The sequence below is a fragment of the Vanacampus margaritifer genome, chromosome 8, assembly GCF_051991255.1.
Source record: "Vanacampus margaritifer isolate UIUO_Vmar chromosome 8, RoL_Vmar_1.0, whole genome shotgun sequence".
NCBI classification, from domain to species: domain Eukaryota; kingdom Metazoa; phylum Chordata; class Actinopteri; order Syngnathiformes; family Syngnathidae; genus Vanacampus; species Vanacampus margaritifer.
In genome coordinates this window covers 4,805,052-4,822,308 of record NC_135439.1, presented here as the reverse complement: position 1 = coordinate 4,822,308, position 17,257 = coordinate 4,805,052, and the positions used below count along the sequence as shown (strand labels likewise).

At 40.4% G+C, this 17,257-nt stretch overlaps 1 protein-coding gene and 1 long non-coding RNA gene across 2 annotated transcripts in view; one reads left to right on the top strand and one right to left on the bottom strand.

The window, feature by feature from the left end:
* Positions 1 to 755: 755 nt before the first annotated feature.
* The window catches only part of LOC144056133 (uncharacterized), a 59,934-nt gene continuing 43,432 nt past the window's right edge, over positions 756 to 17,257 (bottom strand). The window contains exon 4 of the long non-coding RNA XR_013295005.1: positions 756 to 1,158. This is a non-coding gene — a long non-coding RNA (uncharacterized LOC144056133). The remainder of the gene's footprint in view (positions 1,159 to 17,257) is intronic.
* LOC144056130 (metabotropic glutamate receptor 4-like) overlaps positions 8,907 to 17,257 on the top strand; it is a 156,140-nt gene continuing 147,789 nt past the window's right edge. Inside the window, exon 1 of the mRNA XM_077572618.1 lies at positions 8,907 to 9,474. The gene's annotated coding sequence lies outside the window, so the exon portion shown is untranslated. The remainder of the gene's footprint in view (positions 9,475 to 17,257) is intronic.

Genomic DNA, 17,257 nt, shown 5'->3' with positions numbered 1-17,257 from the left:
AATTGGACACAATGGACTGTGTTCAACATTATTGGTTACATTATTTATTGTGTGTGTTTGTGTCTAAATATGCCTGAGAGATTAAAACATTCTGAATTCTGACAAAATTTCAAAGTGTGCTGCACTAAAAGCTTGGCGCCAAGAACATTGTGCATGTGTGTGTATCTGTGTATGTGTGAGTTATTGAGATTACTGCTGTTGAGAAACATTACAGAGTGCGGGGAGCAAAAAATGTAATTAGAGCCAAGTGTTGCCCACAGGCGGGTGCAGCAGTAAATATGCAAACATAATTAAACTGCAGTGGTAATGCTTCTAAAACAGAAAGCGCCACAGGAGGAAAGTCAAAGGTTTCACTTGCTATTATTTGTTTGTGCGTACAGTTAAAATGTTGCAGATCACTTTCACCAAATCAGCGGAAAGTCAGTGACCACAAGTTCAAAACATTCATTAAGATATGTAAAAAAAAAATCAACCTTTAGGGTTTAGTGAAAACATTTTATTATTCTTGTAAAATTACAACTTTAGTCAAAAACAACATTACTTTAATATTAAATTCATATTGTTGTTTTTTTTTTTTTACTTTAACATCATTACTTTCACACCCAAGAAACAAAAAAACTTTTTCCTCTTTCCCTTTTCAAGGGAGAAAAGGGGAAAATATTTTTTTCCCCCTTTAAAAAAAATTCATTTAACAACTAAAAATAAAAATGTACTTAATCTAAAACACAAAAAACAATTCCACTGGGTGTTTACGATTGTGTTTTTGCAGCTCACAGCAGCACACATCTTGGTGAAAAGAAATAGTAAAAGATAAAAAAGCAATTGTATTTACCCGCAGAGCAGCGACTAATGCAATTTTCATCAACTTCATAAGTATTTATTGTGTTTGTGTGCGCAGATGTTATTCTGCCTTTTTCTGTTTCCCTTGAAGAGGGCGAGCGGAGGCTTGACAGGGTTGAAATAAAAATATATGTACATAATGAGGTCATACTCAAGAGGCCGCGGAGCTGCTTGCACGTTGACGATGGGCAGTTGCTACGGCAACCTCCTCTCGCTGCTGCCTGAGCCATTCATTCACACGCTGGGAGACTGGCGAGATGGGCAGAATGCAGTCGGAGGCGGAGTGGCTCTGTCTGTCCACAGGGGGGCGCTCATCTCCTTCAAAACATTCACAACTCAAGTGATGGTCAACATAAGCACACTCTGTTAAAGTACTACACTACCAACACTACTACTACTACTGCAGTACCCACAACTAATTCTTCTAAGCAAGACAGTGAATCAGCTAATACTACTTTTATTAATGCCTCTCATATAAAAAAAAATTGTAGTACATACTAAGTAAAAACACATACTGATAACAGTACAATGTTACTACTACTACTATTACTACTACTAATACTGCCACTGCTTATACTACTACAACTAAGAATAATACTGCTACTACCATTTGCCATGCGAAGAATTGCATTTGTCTGCATTTTGTCCATTAAGAGGCATACATTATTCACAGAGGAATTAAGAAAAGTGGCCAAAGCTCGTACACATCTCTCTCATGTCAACAAAAGGGAAAATCTGTTAAGTAGTCTCATAATCACACCAACAAGACTCTTTTTCTGTCACTAATCGATGCTTGGCTAATGGGAAAAGAAAGCTTCCGTGAAATAAATAAGTGACTTGGCAGCATTAACGTCATGTGAACACAAAGTGACGCGCGTTTAAATGGAATTATCAGAGGAGCTCTATTAAACGTCTATCTATTAAAAGCCCATGCAAGCTCAGCATAGAACCACAAGCATTAGAGCAGTAGTATTTGATTTTGGGCTCGTCCGTAATGATTTCTTTCTTTCTTTAGCGGAAGCCTGGAAAGGCATTAGCGGCTTGAACCTTTTTCTTTAAACGTGCACGTTAACGACCTGGCAAATGAGCAGGAGATTGTTGTTGTTGTTGTTGCTGCTGCGCCCGAGGCAGGAGAGGAGATTGCCAGCTCGGTTTCCGAACTTTCCACACCACGCAAGAGAAGCAATTTGCTGCCGTGTTGTGATTGTCTGGGCCTCGAACGGCACCGCCTCTTGATGGACGCTATCGTTTGCTTAAAAGCTGTCAGCATGAAAAACCCTTCGTTCTATTCCAATCAGAATTGATGATTTGTCAATGGTGTCGGTTAAAGATGAAAAGCGGATAATGTAATGCTTTAGCTGTCACGATATCGTGCCGTATTTCAATGTATATGCTTTGGATCTACTTACACGTGTCACATTGTGAGGGGAAAATAGACATCTGAAGGAGACGTATTATTTAAAATGGACTTTTGAATGACTTGTATACAAATAGTCGGGCATGTGGAGTGCTCGCCCTCCCATTAAGTGCGAAATTAAGCAACCGGGTAAATCTCTCATCTGCCCATTTCTGGCTGTCAGCGAGCTGTTCTAAACAAACAAATCTGGTCTAAGTAATGTTTTGTCGCATCAACATCATTAGTGTCAACAGTTTAATGTGATTGCAGACATGTTTCATTGAAGACTAAATTGTCCACGAGGTGCGAACGTTTGTTCACTGCTTGGCGACCAGTCCAAAGTTTGCCCCACTTCTCTCACCAAAAAGTCAGCTGCTCCAGCTCACCTGCGACCCTGATGAGTACAAACGGTATAGAAAATGTATGGATTGATGTCAGTTCCTAAAATCTACAATGGTTGTAAAAGTCTACACACCCCTGTTTAGATGCTAGATATTAATCATTTCACAGCGTTTTTCACCATCCATACGACCTGCAACCAGTCAATTGTGGCGGGGAGGGGGAGGTTCAAAAGGGGGGCCAGCAATATAAACAACTAAGGTAATGTGGTTGCACAAGTGTGCACAACTCCCTCTTAAAACCGGGGATGTGATTGTGTTCAAAATTAACTGATCACATCCTAACTCATGTTAAAGGGTAGTTAGCATTATTAGCGCCTCCCATTAACCCCAAGTAAGGTTCAGATGTTCTAGTAGGCTTTTCCCCCAAAATTTTCTTTCTTTCTTTCTTGCGATTTTGTGCTAACACTGACCGCTATGTGGAATTGTTTTGAATTCACTCCACTTTCACTGCATCAGTTCCAGCTAAAGAAAAACTGCCCCAACGTGTGATGCTGCCACCATAATGTTTCAGTGGTGGTATTGTTGTTTTTTTTATTTTATTTTAATTTTATTTTTTTTTACATGCACCAAGCATACTTGGAATCATGGTAAAGAAAAAAAAAAGTTCTACTTAAGTTACAATTTTTTTTCAAAAACACACTTGAAATCACTTAAATGTATGTGGGGAAATTAATTATGGTTCAATGAAACCAAAGCTAAACTTTTTGGCTATAAACTCCAAAAAGAAGCGTTTGATGCAAATCCCTCTTAAAGGCATTATTACTATTTTTTCAATTGAGTTGTACAGGTAATAGGTCACGTTAACAGTGGAAAAAAATGCTTTCAAATGATTTATCCTGGTTTTATTCTTTTTTTTTTTATCACAAAAACAAACAAACAAAACAAAACACAAAGCAAAAACAACAGTCATTGAACAGGCGTGTGTAGACTTTTTATTTCCACTCTTAGTATGAAATCATTTTCCCCCAAAATTAGCAAGTTAATATGTATTTTTTTTTATTCATAATGAAATAATTGCTATGTTGTTTATTTGTAAATAATAATGCAAAACTATTAGTATTTTTTTTATAAATAAAATAAAAATGCATAAAGGAATAAAATGATATTTTTTTCATATCGCAGAGTAATTAATTTGAAATAAAGTAGCCACACATTATCTTTTATAAATGTAACGTCCTCTTCATCAGAAAAGTTTGCCTACTCTGGTCAACACTTAATGCACGTTATTGCTTTCTTATCCCACCAGGGGCTGCTCTCACCATGTTGTTCATTCCTCACATTACCCAACAATATACAAACATGAGCTTGCTCGACACTCCCATGAATGATAAAATCAGTAAAAAAAAAAAATGGCAGCAGGATGCGGTGCAATCGCGCATGATAGAAGCAGCACACCGCATCACCTGGCTGGTGACGGCTGCCCATCTGGCCACAACAACAAACGATGACATTTTTCTACTACCAGCCTCACATGAAAATATAATGTTCCTGTCCCTGCACAAACTGTGTGCAGCCAGCCACCGAAGATGGATAGTTCTTACGCTCAAGCACATTTAACATCCACACGCTGCTACTTAATTGCCTGTTTTTACGATGCAGCGCACACCCACAGAAGGATGCTCGGCCGGGGTCTTGAAAACGGATGTGTTTGGATATCATGTTACAGCAAGATGAGAACGATTATTGTTGTCAATGCATCCGCATTGGACATTTGTTTACTGTTTAGCCTACCCATTAAATGAGGGTCATCGCTTTGAATTCGGATTACAAGAGAATTCAAGTGACAGATGAGCATTTGTGTATTAAAACAAAAAGATGTAGATGATTATCCTTAGTCTATATACCGGCTGACTTGGTGGGAAAGTGAGGTGTACCAGGTAATTGCAGCTAGGGCACATATACACAGACAACCAATAGCAATTTCACAGCAGTACTCAAGTAACCAAAAACCAGATGCAATTTCAGGGTCTGTTGGGGCCCCCGAGCAGAAATGAACTGGAGGCACCCCTCGAACTAGTGTTAGCAGCTTTTAGGCATCTCATTTCTATTGTCATTTTTCCCACTCTCTTCTTCCTCTTTGCACTTTAAATGAGAGTAAAACTTTGTACTTCGGGGAGAAGCTGAGTTTGGCCTGTAAGTGGAAGTTATAGTGAGTTTTTTTTTTAATAAAAATAAATAAATAATTAAGGTGAGTATATTTTTAAGGGTCATTTAAATTTGTCAGATGAGTGAACTGTTTTGGGGGTTGTAGTTTGTGTTATATTTACAGTTTAAACCATGGATATTTGATACCACATTTTCAGACCGATACCAGTATGAGTATTCACTCATGAGTATTCACCGATACCAAGTACAAATACCAGTAGTGCTGTTGATACATACAATTTCAACTCAATTGTGAGCAAAGATCTTTACTTTGGATGCATGAAGATTCCACTGACGTGTCAAACCACTACAGTGTAGCGCCAACTACTGGCGAGGAGGACTTGATGTCAGATTTCTTTTTCTTGCCTTAAAGGATCCTTGTGCAGTTTGTCACTTTTTTTTTTTTTTACTCGTGACTGCCACCTCTGGCCCAAAGCGTAACTGCGGCATCTGTGTTAGGCTCGATCATGGTGCGCGTGTGAGTACGTGCACGATCTTAAAGCGACAGCCACAGTGGACAAAGGAAGACATGACTTCTAATGAGGTAAGAAAAACTCCGCCCCTTCCCTCCCCAAAGAAACTGTGGAGTGTGCAGGGTCCACACACTCTACTATAAAGGGAAGATAAAAGCTGATAGGTGCAGTAAGAGTAAAACAGTCACGGCTCTTCGTAATCATCTGGGCATTGGTGGAGCTTGCATGATGCAGAAAAAGCTTTAATATGACCTTTTTAAACGGCGCAATGCACCTTTCCGTAGTGCTGGATGGTCTCGGCAGTAGCCGATACCGTGCCTGATACCGATACTTGGCAGCGGTACTCGCCCCATGCCTAGAGGAAATTTTTTAAATCGAATTGGTGGGGCGTCAAATACTCACAGTTTTAGGCTATTCATTTGAGGGATCGGTCCAAATCCCAATGGAATAGTGGAGGTTTACTGTCCTCAGTTTTGAGGATTGACAGAGCATAGCGCACGCAGTCACATGTGGACTCAGCATATGGCTGCTCTGTTTCATCTTCCCAAACAGCACAGTGACATGCTGGGAGTCACGCTCTCACTTTTATACACTTAAATGTCAGCGTGTGTGTGAGTGAGAGAGAGAGAGAGAGAGAGAGAGAGAGAGAGAGAGAGAGAGAGAGAGAGAGAGAGAGAGAGAGAGAGAGAGAGAGAGAGAGAGAGAGAGAGAGAGAGAGAGAGAGAGAGAGAGAGAGAGAGAGAGAGAGAGAGAGAGAGAAGCGCCAGGAGTTCAATATTAGATGACATGGGCCCTGATGAAAAGCGGTGCAACAACATATTTTTTTCTTTGCCACTGTTAAATCAGTTTGTTGATGCTGAAGGACACGCGGGTAATCACTTTATATTCCAGTGGAATACTTTTTTTTGTCAGCTTGATTGAAAATATTAGAAAATCATTACATTTTCCTCCCCTAGAGTTGAGTTGATGAGTGATGGAAAAAAAAAAAAAAGAAGAAATGAAAAAAAAAAAAATCTCGAGCTATGACAGCCAGCTCAACGTTTGGACCTCGTAATGAATGACATCACACCACTAGACGAGAGAACCTTTTGAACTGGAGAATTTACACTCGGAGTAATTCCCATTATGAGTCCATGAAATGAGCAGTGTCTGGGGGCAGGTGATTACGCCCCGGCGGGTTTGCGCTTGCTTCCGCCGTCCGGGATTGCCGTGAGTGACTGGAATTAAAGTGGCTTTCCATTCTCTCCGCCCCGTGGCTAATTGAAACAAGGAAGCTGAGCAGACGGGATTGGGAGGCATGAAAATGTCGCGTTCAGTGCAGGGAACTGCCAGGGAAAACAGCGCATGAATATTCATTTAGGGGGTTCTGCCATTGAGGTGGTACCCTCAAAGGTTCTGCTTTTGTATCTTCGATACTTTTATAGCACTTTTAAAATAAGGCTGCTGTAAATCCTGTAAAAGCTGCACCGCGCCAAAAAAGGCTGCCATAAATCTCATAAAAGATGAGAAGGTTCAAATAAGACTACCGTAAATCCTATAAAAGTTATGCAGGTTAAAATAAGGCTATCATAAGATGAGCAGGTTACAATAAACTACAGTGTGGATCCGGAAAAAGCTGTGAAGGTTAAAATAAGGCTCAGGTAAATCCTGTAATAGCTTAAATAAAATAAAGTAAAACAAAATTCCAATAAACACCCTAAACGTTTGGCAGGTTATAATAAGACTATTTTAAACCCCATTTGTGCAGGTTAAAAAATATGACAGTAAATCCCCTAAACATTGTGCAGATTAAAAGAAGACTTCCGTAATTTCCATTAAATTTTTTAAAGGTTAAAGCAAGACTCCAGTTTATCTCATAAAAGTTATGCAGGTAGAAATAAGATGGTCGTAAAGCCTGTAAAAATCTGCACAGGTTAAAATGAGACCACTGAAAATCCTGTAAAAACATGTGCAGGTTAACTTCCATAAATCTTTTGAATTTGCACAGTTTAAAAGAAAAAAAAGGTAAAGTCCATGAAAGTTATTCACATTGGAACATTTAAAATATGATTACCTCATATGCCATAAAAGATATGCTTATTAGAATAAGATAACCACAATGCCCCTAAAAGATGTGCAAGTTAAAATACAGCAACTATAAATCCTGTAAACTCTTTACAGGTTAGTGGATTACAATCAAACTACTGTAAATCCCCTAAAAGACGTTCACTTTAAATCCCATAGTGATGCACAGATTGTACAAGGCTGTACAGCTTCAAAACGGCTTAAAAAAAAGAAGCTGCACATTTTAAAGTAACATTACAGTAAAGCCCTTAAAAAATTTAGCTACACTGTGCAGATAACATATCCATCAAAAGTCATGAAGGTTAAATTAACGCTACCGTAAAGCACCTAAAATCTGCACAGATTAAAATACAACTCCCATAAATGCCATTGACGTTGCACAGTCTCTATTTGTGAGTTTGAAAACACACAGCCAGTGCATTGTGGGATAATGAAGACACATCCAACAATTAGTTCCATACCAGGAACAAGTTAGCGCTGTGATTCCTTTGTGTGCCGTTCCCAAAACGCGCTCGTTACCCATGAATATTCACCGGCTCGGCTGCCTCAAAAGAGAGCAACGTTGAGCACAATGCACCGCCCGCCCCCACTGCTCGGCTCCTTCACCACGTTGCCCACTAAGCAGGTGCAGAACCGAGCGACTGCGCCATTTACTTGAGACAAATAAACGCCTCCCTCAAATGTTCCCATCAGTCAGTTCACAGATGCTATTGTTCACTTGACAACATGACAGAGTTAACTGCTGAGTTTATTTGGTTGCTAACCAAAACAGCAGCACCTGCAGAAGTGGGGTTTACTGTTTCAGATGGAGAAAAGTGAACGTGATTATAGTATTAGAATACACGAAATTCTGATTCAATTGCATGCTGGAATATGAATCAAGAAGCACAATCACTGGTGGCGGCCATTTTGCCACTTGTTGTTGATTGAAAATGACATCACAGCTTGCAAGTGTCACATGACCAAACCCAGAAAACAGGTTTGCCACGATTGGATTGGTCGCTACCTGAGCCCTTTCCTTCCTTTATGAATCTGAATCAAGAAGCACAATCACTGGTGGCGGCCATTTTGCCACTTGTTGTTGATTGAAAATGACATCACAGCTTGCAAGTGTCACATGACCAAACCCAGGAAACAGGTTTGCCATGATTGGATTGGTCACTACCTGAGCCCTTTCCTTCCTTTGTTCCTCACTACCCTCCTTCCTTGCGGACCTCTTTATTGCCTTCACCTCAGACCGAGTCCTTCCAAAACTCCTTCCTTCCTTCTGTGTACAACATGCTGAAAACACATTCTTGACTAATTCCTATCAGCATTTTTGTCACTCATCACATCCTATAGGCTATAAGAATAAACAAGTTCATTTAAAAACGCGTTTTGGCCCACCTTGCAGTATCTGCAGGTACCAAACATACTTTTTTTTTTGTTATGTTTGTGTTGGTGCCGCACGAAGTGAGAGTTTTTCCTCGCACTGATTGGACTTGATATCTTCGTCATGCTTTACGCACACCGCGCACCCCACCACGCGCACCCCACCACGCGCACCCCACCACGCGCATCATCCGCCGCGCGCGCTCACACGCATCCCACGTCGCGGGGTTATCGAACAGCAGTTGCGTCTTCGGGATGGATGCAACCATTCCACTCTTTAATTGATCTTAATTGGTAGGGGGTGGGGGGGAGGAAGTGGGAGGGTACTACTGCTGCGCTACCCCTGACGAAGCTGCGTTGACATTTGGACCAAAATAAGGGATAAAGGCTTTTGCGTCGTTATCGCCGAACAGGCACTAATCTGCAATCAACACATTCGCCTTCTCCCGCACCCGGGTCGCAGTTCCGCGCAGATAAGAACGCCGCGCGGCTGCTCGTGGAGCATTAATCACGCGAGGGAAACATCCACCAAGGGGTGAAGAAAAAAAGAGAGGCACGCTCGCGTCGCTTGCACCCCCCCTCCCACCCTCTACCACCCACGATTCAAGTTCCAGACTTTTCAGCACCACTTCCCCTCATGTACAGCGCTATGTGGATTTCCTCGTGGATACGACGTGCAAGACTGGGACTCCGTATCTGAAGCTCCGATCTTTCAAAGCGTCGGATGTGGGTCACTTCGCGGGGTGGACCGCACTGGAAGCTCCGCAAGGAAAGAAAACCGGGGGTAAGTGCTGCAAAAAATGCACCACATGTACAAAAAACAACAACAATACAGTAAAGGCTTCTCGTAGGGTTGAAAGTATCACCAAATGAAGGCAGAAGACGTGCTTTTTTTAGCATGCAAAAGTGTATCAATTCGTGCAGCGCGACGACCAATTGTGCTTGTTTTGGTTGCGTTTGTGTCTTAAAAAAAAAAAAAGGTGCATCGTCTTTCTGCATGCGAGCATCCCGCGCTGCGGAGGCGCCTCAAGACTCCCCTCCCACCTGCCCCCCACCAGAAAAAAATTCGATTAAAACACGCTCAGTAAATACCAGCCGGACCTTTAAAGGCAGCAACAGCTGGTGCACATCAGCGGGAGCGATGCGCGCGAACTGCCCACTTTACACATGACACATATTCATCATCTCATCAGCCTTGAAACAACTTGAGTCATGTTGTGAAGCGTCCGAAATGGATGCTTGGTCTAAGTCACATTTCTATTCGGGTGTCTTTCCATCTTTGTGTGTCACATTTTGGCTGGTGAATGCTAGGATGAGCTCCCTTCGTCCTCTTGTGGGTGTGTGTAATGTGTGTGCGCCTCCCGATAGTGGCAGTGATGATGGTGACCACCCCCTCCCCCGCGCCCCCCCCCTCTTTCTCCTCTCCTTCTTCTTCCTCCAGCAAACTTTAATAGGGCACTTAAAGCTTGCATGCCTCTTAATGCAGCAGCATTATTTAGTTGTAGCAGAGGACATAGTGGCGCACATTAATATCGGCTCGGGCTCCCGGGTTCTGGAGCCCGCTCCCCGCGGCCTTCTTTGGCGGGGGCCAAAGATTAGCTTTGCGCCGGCTTATTCTCACAGCTTCAATTGGACGGTGCACGCCTGGTTGAAGGAAGGTGGTGCAAATATGCCATTGTCTGCATTCCGACTCAACTAGCAGCGTAATTACCTCAGGGCTCTGACTCGGCAAAATAAAACAAACCTCTGAGGTTTTTAATTCACTCCCTTGCGGTCTGCGAGGGGAAATACTTTCGATGACGTCTTGGGTTGTCGGTGTGCTTGATATTCTGCTTGAAATGTCTACTACAGGTTCCACAGACTTTTTTTGTGTGTGTGTGCTTTTGCCTTATCTGCTGCTCCAGTGCAACGTCAGCGAAATAGTTTCTCTGGTGCAGCTAAAAGACTCAGAATTGATAACAAAAATGGGCATTTTGTATATGAGAACAGTTGGCCTGATTAACATGCAGGAGAAGCTTCATTATCTGCCTTGGTTGACTTCCAAGTTGTTCTAATTTCAGAATAAAGTGAAGGAATCCAGGCTTTTTGTATATTTGATCAGATGGAAGAGCAAGGATGAGTGCACTACATGCATGGTAGAGGTGGGAATCTTTGAATGTCTCAAGATTTGATTCGATTCCGATTTTTGATCCTGCGATTCGATTCAGAATCGATTTTCGATTAGGAGCGATTTTTGATTCAAAATGATTTGATTGACAATGATTTTTGCTTCAGTCTATAGATGTGCAAGGAATTGTAATGATCTACTCCAGTCTGACTCGCTAATGCTAATTAGCGCGCTACTCGCTATCACTCAAAAGAACGGCTCCACGCTAAAAAAAAACAACTTTTATTGGAATAACTTGATCGTGACTTTTTTCCTTCTACTCTCCAATGTGGATACAACTTAACAACACGTGGAACCACACTGCCCCTCAGTGACCAAACCGGGTACAACATGAACAGTGCTCCAAATAAAGGCACACAGACAAAGGCAAGGCAGTATAAAATCATTTAAATAAAATCTATTTTGGGACATTTAAAATCGATTCTGAATCGTACTAAATGAGAATCGATTTTTTGGCACACCCCAAATGCATGGAAGACCTGTTAACATTCAGCAGATCCTCCCAATTGATCTTCCTGCTGACGCCCAAGATGTTCTTCTCTCAATGTAAAGTGAATTAATCCACTCACTTTGCTCAGTATATTAGAGCAGCTGACCTGTGGATACAGAAAGCTTGTTAAATCTCACCTGGTTGACTTCCAAGTAAGGTGAATTTCTCCACACATTTTGTATGTTCAAGTAGCGGAGTAGTGAGTATTGATGTGCACTGGCAAGGGCCTGCCCGAATATTTTGGTGGCCTTAAAGGGATACTTGACTCATTGAGCCATCTTAAGCAATACAAAGTTAATATTTTGTCCACAATTAATTGGATACTGTTGAGAATCTTTGTTTCCTGGTTTTTTTTTCAAGATAGTATAAGAATGCTGTGAGTCCGCTGAAATAACACACTCGCGAGAGGAACTGCAGCCATTTGTCTGTAAACTTGCTCGTGTCCAGAATGTTCTGTAAAATAAATCCTTCGAAGGACCTGTTCACCGATCTCCAGTCTGTATTCAGAAAATCAACATTCTCTCTACCCGAACAACAACGAACACGCGGAAGACAAAGATAGTCTTCTAACAATACCTTCACTTTTTTTTTTTGTACAATTAAATCCTTTAAAAACATTTGCCACTTACTGTCGGCTGAAGAGAACCTCACCTGTGCTGAGGAAGTAGGTAACAACCAATCATGGCTCACCTGTTTTCTGAGTTTGGTCTGCAAGCTCATTGATTTTGGGCCTCAAGTGTTGATAAAGTGCCTCCAGCTGAAGACGAAGAGGAAGAAGAAGAAAACAGCCTAAAGCCACCAGCAGTGCCTCAATGTTGCTGTGCTGCCTCTGGTGATGCATCGCATTGTTTGCAGGCCAGCTTTTTTCTCTTACAAAGAAAAACCATCCTGCCTAACACTGAATTTTGCAAGACCATCAACACTTCAGCCACATTCCTGAACGAATGTGTTGCGTCTATCTTAACACATGGCGTCACACCTCGATCAAAGTGCTTGAAAGGCTTCCAAACACAGACGCTCTCCTGCCTCCTCCACAATAGCGCGTCATATTATTTTTTTTACGGATTACCAAAACAGATCTGTGGTCAAAATCCCGCTAGACCTCGGTTATTTCCCTTTACAAAGACTCAAACTGGAAATCGGATGTGTGTGTGTGTGTGTGTGCGTGCTTCCTTCTCCTGCCGCCAGACACCATCTGCTCAGCGGGGAGCTTTTCCAAACAATTTCACTGTACAAAAAAAGGAGGTGAATCAGACACATGGACGCACTACAAACAGCCAGCTCTGGTGGTTGGCGTCCCTGAACAGCTCCATTCATCACTTACCAAAATAAATCCAACACTCTTATTAAGTTATTTCACACACATATATACTGCACAGAAACTGTACGTCTATCATAACAATATTAATAATGAAACATAACCGTGTTTGCTCATTGGATTGTACGCAGTGAGTTCGGCGATGGCGGATTTCAAAAGTGCATTTTAGGTCCAGTTGGAAAGAAAGGAAATAGAATTACGGCGGTGCTTTGACTTTTGTATCTTAAATCATCTTTCCGTGATAAAAATAACAGAAATGCCATCAATCCACCCAAAACACACCAACAAAAAATTTGGTTACATTTTCTGATACGATTACTTGATGAAAACTAGGCTTTGTTTACACAATCAGGATTTTTCAGGCCAATCACGATTGCCGATCAGCGGTTCAATTTTTTTTTATTTTCGATCACCGATCCAATCATAACATGGAGCAGTGTGCAGGATTGGGAGAGTTACTTTTAAAATGTACTACAGCTACAAGTTACCTGCTAAAAAAAATGTAGTTAGTAACGTAATCCAAGTACCAAAATAGTAAAGTAATGTAACGATGCCAATTCAATCAGAAGTTGGAGAACTATATTTAGAAAAACAACTTCAATCATCCCCGCGATTGGCTGGCAACCAGTTCAGGGTGTGCCCCGCCTACTGCCCGAAGCCAGCTGGGATAGGCTCCAGCAACCCCCGCGACCCTGGTGAGGACAAGCGGTTAAGAAAATGGATGGATGAATGAACTTCAATCACCATTTTTTTTTTAAGGGTAATACTTTAAGGAGAGTATGAAATTCTTTAAAGCGGCAATTCTAAACACTTTTAGGGGACATCAAGTACTTAAATTTATTTATTTTTTTTAAGTTTTGCTATTGCTATTCTTGGCAGCCCTGGTCCCTATATATATATGATATATATATATATATATATATATATATATATATATATATATATATATATAAATAAATATATATATAAATATATATTTAATGAAATTATTTTAAAAGATGTATTATTTACAATTTTTTTAATTGACAAACATTATTATTACTGCTAACTAATTTTAAAAAAAAGTTTATTAAACACCCTGAATAAGGTTAGCTGTAGAGGCACAATTTTCATAATAGATTATGATTTTTGGAAAAAATATTTTTATGATGTACATTATTTTCTATTGCTTAGCTTTCATTAAGAAAATAAATCATTAAGCAATTTGAAAATAATTACCTGAATTGATTTTTATTGATAAAATTGTTTAATATTTATGTTTATTAATTATTGTCTTTTGCTTTTCTTTCATTCATCAAAAGAAAATTATTATCAACCAATTTAAAAATATGCTCATTAAATTACTGAGTCATGCAGTTCAGGATTTTGCATTGTACATCCACTACAGTATTTATTTATGACATAGTAAAAAATATTATAGTTAACTAATTAAAAAAATAGGCAAAATAAATAGCCCATATTTTAAAAAAAAGCTCACGTAGTATGTTGCAGTGCAGTTCAACAAGCACAACAATAAGCGTACTTGCTAAATAAATGGCCACAAACGTGCCTCGTGATAAAAGATCGAATCTTCCATTGAGAATCGAGCAACAGGTAGCAATTGGCATCGTAAGTGGCTCGCATACATCTGGCGGGCCACATGCGACAAGTATGAATTTCACGCCGTAACCTGACTCTTATTATGTCGCTGACATTTCATTAATGTTGAAATATTGTGAAACTATTATAGGTTTTCAGGTTATTAACAGAGGAGGGGAAACAACAGCGGGGAGCGGCGCAGCACAAGAAGAGTAATGCTGTCGGAGTCTGCCTGAGTCATCGCACACACACACACACGCACACACATACGCACTACACACGGGCATTCTTCTTCCTTGGGCAGCGTTGTGTGAAATGGAGTGTGAAATGAGTGCACTTAACATCCCTGCTGTGGATTATGCACATTATCTTACACCGGGGTTCAAGAGCATCTTTGCCCGCGAATCTGCCTCCCAGTTCCATTTGTTTCCACGCGTGTCTATTTAATGTTCCCTACATGCCTCAGTCCATTTGTTACACAAGTTTGTTACGCACTTGAGTGCAGCCACACACGTCACATGAGACTTTGATACATCCGCCCTCAGATTTGACTAAGATTCAAACTAGCGGGTATTAAATTTGCGCTTTTGGTAGTGTGGATGTTTTTTTTTTTTAATTTATTCATTGCCAGTCGTTTTAAAAGCAGAGTGCCCCGTATTCATTTCATTTAATTTCATTACAGGCCCTTTTACAGCGTTTTGATTGATCTTCTATGACAGACAAGGGTTTGGGTTGAAGGAAAATGTTTCAAGTGAGGATTTAAAGTCAGTTGGGTAAAAAATAACCCAAATCGTGTAAAAAAAAAAAAATAATGGACAGACCCATCTTTTTGAGTTATTAAACAAACTAAATTAATGAAATGATTAAAGTAAAATAGTTTAAAAAAGTATTCCACAAAACAACCTTTTTTTTTTTTGCTTGTGGGTTATTCATTTGAATTGAATATTTCAACTGAATTTGGTAAAAAATTAACTCACCCAACTTTTTGAGTTATTTATTCCAAAACGTTGGGTCACCGTCAAATTAAATAATAATCCACAACTTTTTTTTTGACCCAACTTTTTGGGGTAAATTGAATAACCAAATTGAGTGAAAAATGTACCAACCCAACTTTTTGAATTATTTAACCCGGAAAGTTGGATAACATTAAAATAATAACCCAAACATTGGGTTCCTTTGTGGGTTATTCATTTGACCCAACTTTGTGTGTTAAGTTGAGTCGGTCCCTTTTTGACCGTTTTTAGTCTGTTTTTTTGAGTAAGGTTTCAATGTAAATTTCTAAATCATTGTTAGTCAGGGTTTGGGTTTCATAGTATGGTTAGGGTTTTAAATTGTGGTTTCAAACTTGGGTTAGGGTTTCAAGCAAGAGCTGAAGTTTGGTTTCCAATTCAGATTGTGGCTTCAAAGTAGGCTTACAAACCTGGGTTAGTGTTTCAGTGTTGTATTTCTTCTTAGCGCGAGCCACTGGTTACAGTATTTTGTGGATTGGGTTTCAAATTAGGATTTCAAAACAAGGTCTTGAATTAGGGTGTTAAGACTTGGTTGAGATTTCAAAGAAGGATTAGGATTTCAAACCTGTGTTAGGGGATTCTGGGTTTTGAGTTTCAAATGAGGGTTTCAGTATTGTTATATTTCTTCTTAGCATGAACTTCACTGGTTCCGAAAGTATTTTTGGGGGATTACAGTCTTCAGCTGGCGCACTTTCTGTGCAAAAGCGTATGTGGAACGTCAGAAGTACGTGTCAAAGTGACGCTGCTGTGATGCTGACGTATTTTGTTTTTGTTGCTGTGTGAAAAGACAGCTGCCGTTGGTTTGTGGATACATGCCCCCCCCCCCCCAAAAAAAAAGCACCAGTGAGCGGCAGGGAGTAATAATATCACACTTCTTTCCACCTCTGAATGTGGGTGCAACTGGATGAGTGGAAGAGATGAGTGCGCACGCCACATGCACGCTTCACGTACTCTGTATCTATATGGAGTAGAAGTCAAACGCCATCCTATTATATGACTCACCAAGCAGTCCAGTTCACGTAATGGTTTAAAATTTGGATTTCAAGAGTTCCAAATTAGGGTGTCAAGCCCGGGTTAGGGTTTCAGATGACAATTCATGGTTAAGATATAAAATCAGGATCATAATTTTATAGTACAGGTTAGTGTTGTTATCGTAGTGGTATCGGGGAATACTAACAAGTAACATGTCGATACCATTAATTCTGACGCTAATATAGGACTTTGGATGCAGCAACTTGTGTCTGGCTGATGCACGACATTCACGATGTGTGACATGTTCACTGCATGCCGAGCTAAGATATCCTATTGGCCCTTGAAGGCTCTGAACCAATGGCAGGACTGCTTTTTCATGTAGAGAAAAAAACAACAACTTAGGTATCGGTATGGTATCGGCATCGGCCGATACCGCAAAGCTGGGTATCGGTATCGGGGGCCAAAAAACGGTATCGAAACAACACTAGTACAGGTTCGAGACAGTCTTAAATTGTGGTTTAACCCAGGGTTGGATTCATACCAAGGTTAGGGATTCAAATCAAAGTTAGGGTTTTGTGCCAGGATTAGGGTTTCAAAGATAGGTTTGAAGACATGGTCGTATAACAATTTGGTTTCTAAACGAGAATTACAATTTCAAGCTAGGCTTTCAAATGGGAGTTTCACGTAGGTTTTTAAAAGTCAGGGTTAGAGGTTCAAGTCGATGTTAGGGCGTCAAAGAACAGTTTTAGCCATGTGTAGGGGCTCAAATTAAGGTTTTAACAAGGGATTATGGTTTCAATGTAGGTTTCAAGCCACTGGTTGGGTTTTGAGTTAGGGTTTAACATTTGGGCTTCAAAACTGGGTTATTATTCAAAATTACAGAGTCAAACTAAAGTTAATCTTAAGGTTTCAAACCAGCATTATCCTGTCAAAATAGGGTTTCAAGCCCGGGTTGGTGTTTCAAATGAGGATTTTTCGTCTCAAATTTTGGTTTCAAACCAGAGTTAGGCTTCCAAATAAGGATTACGGCTT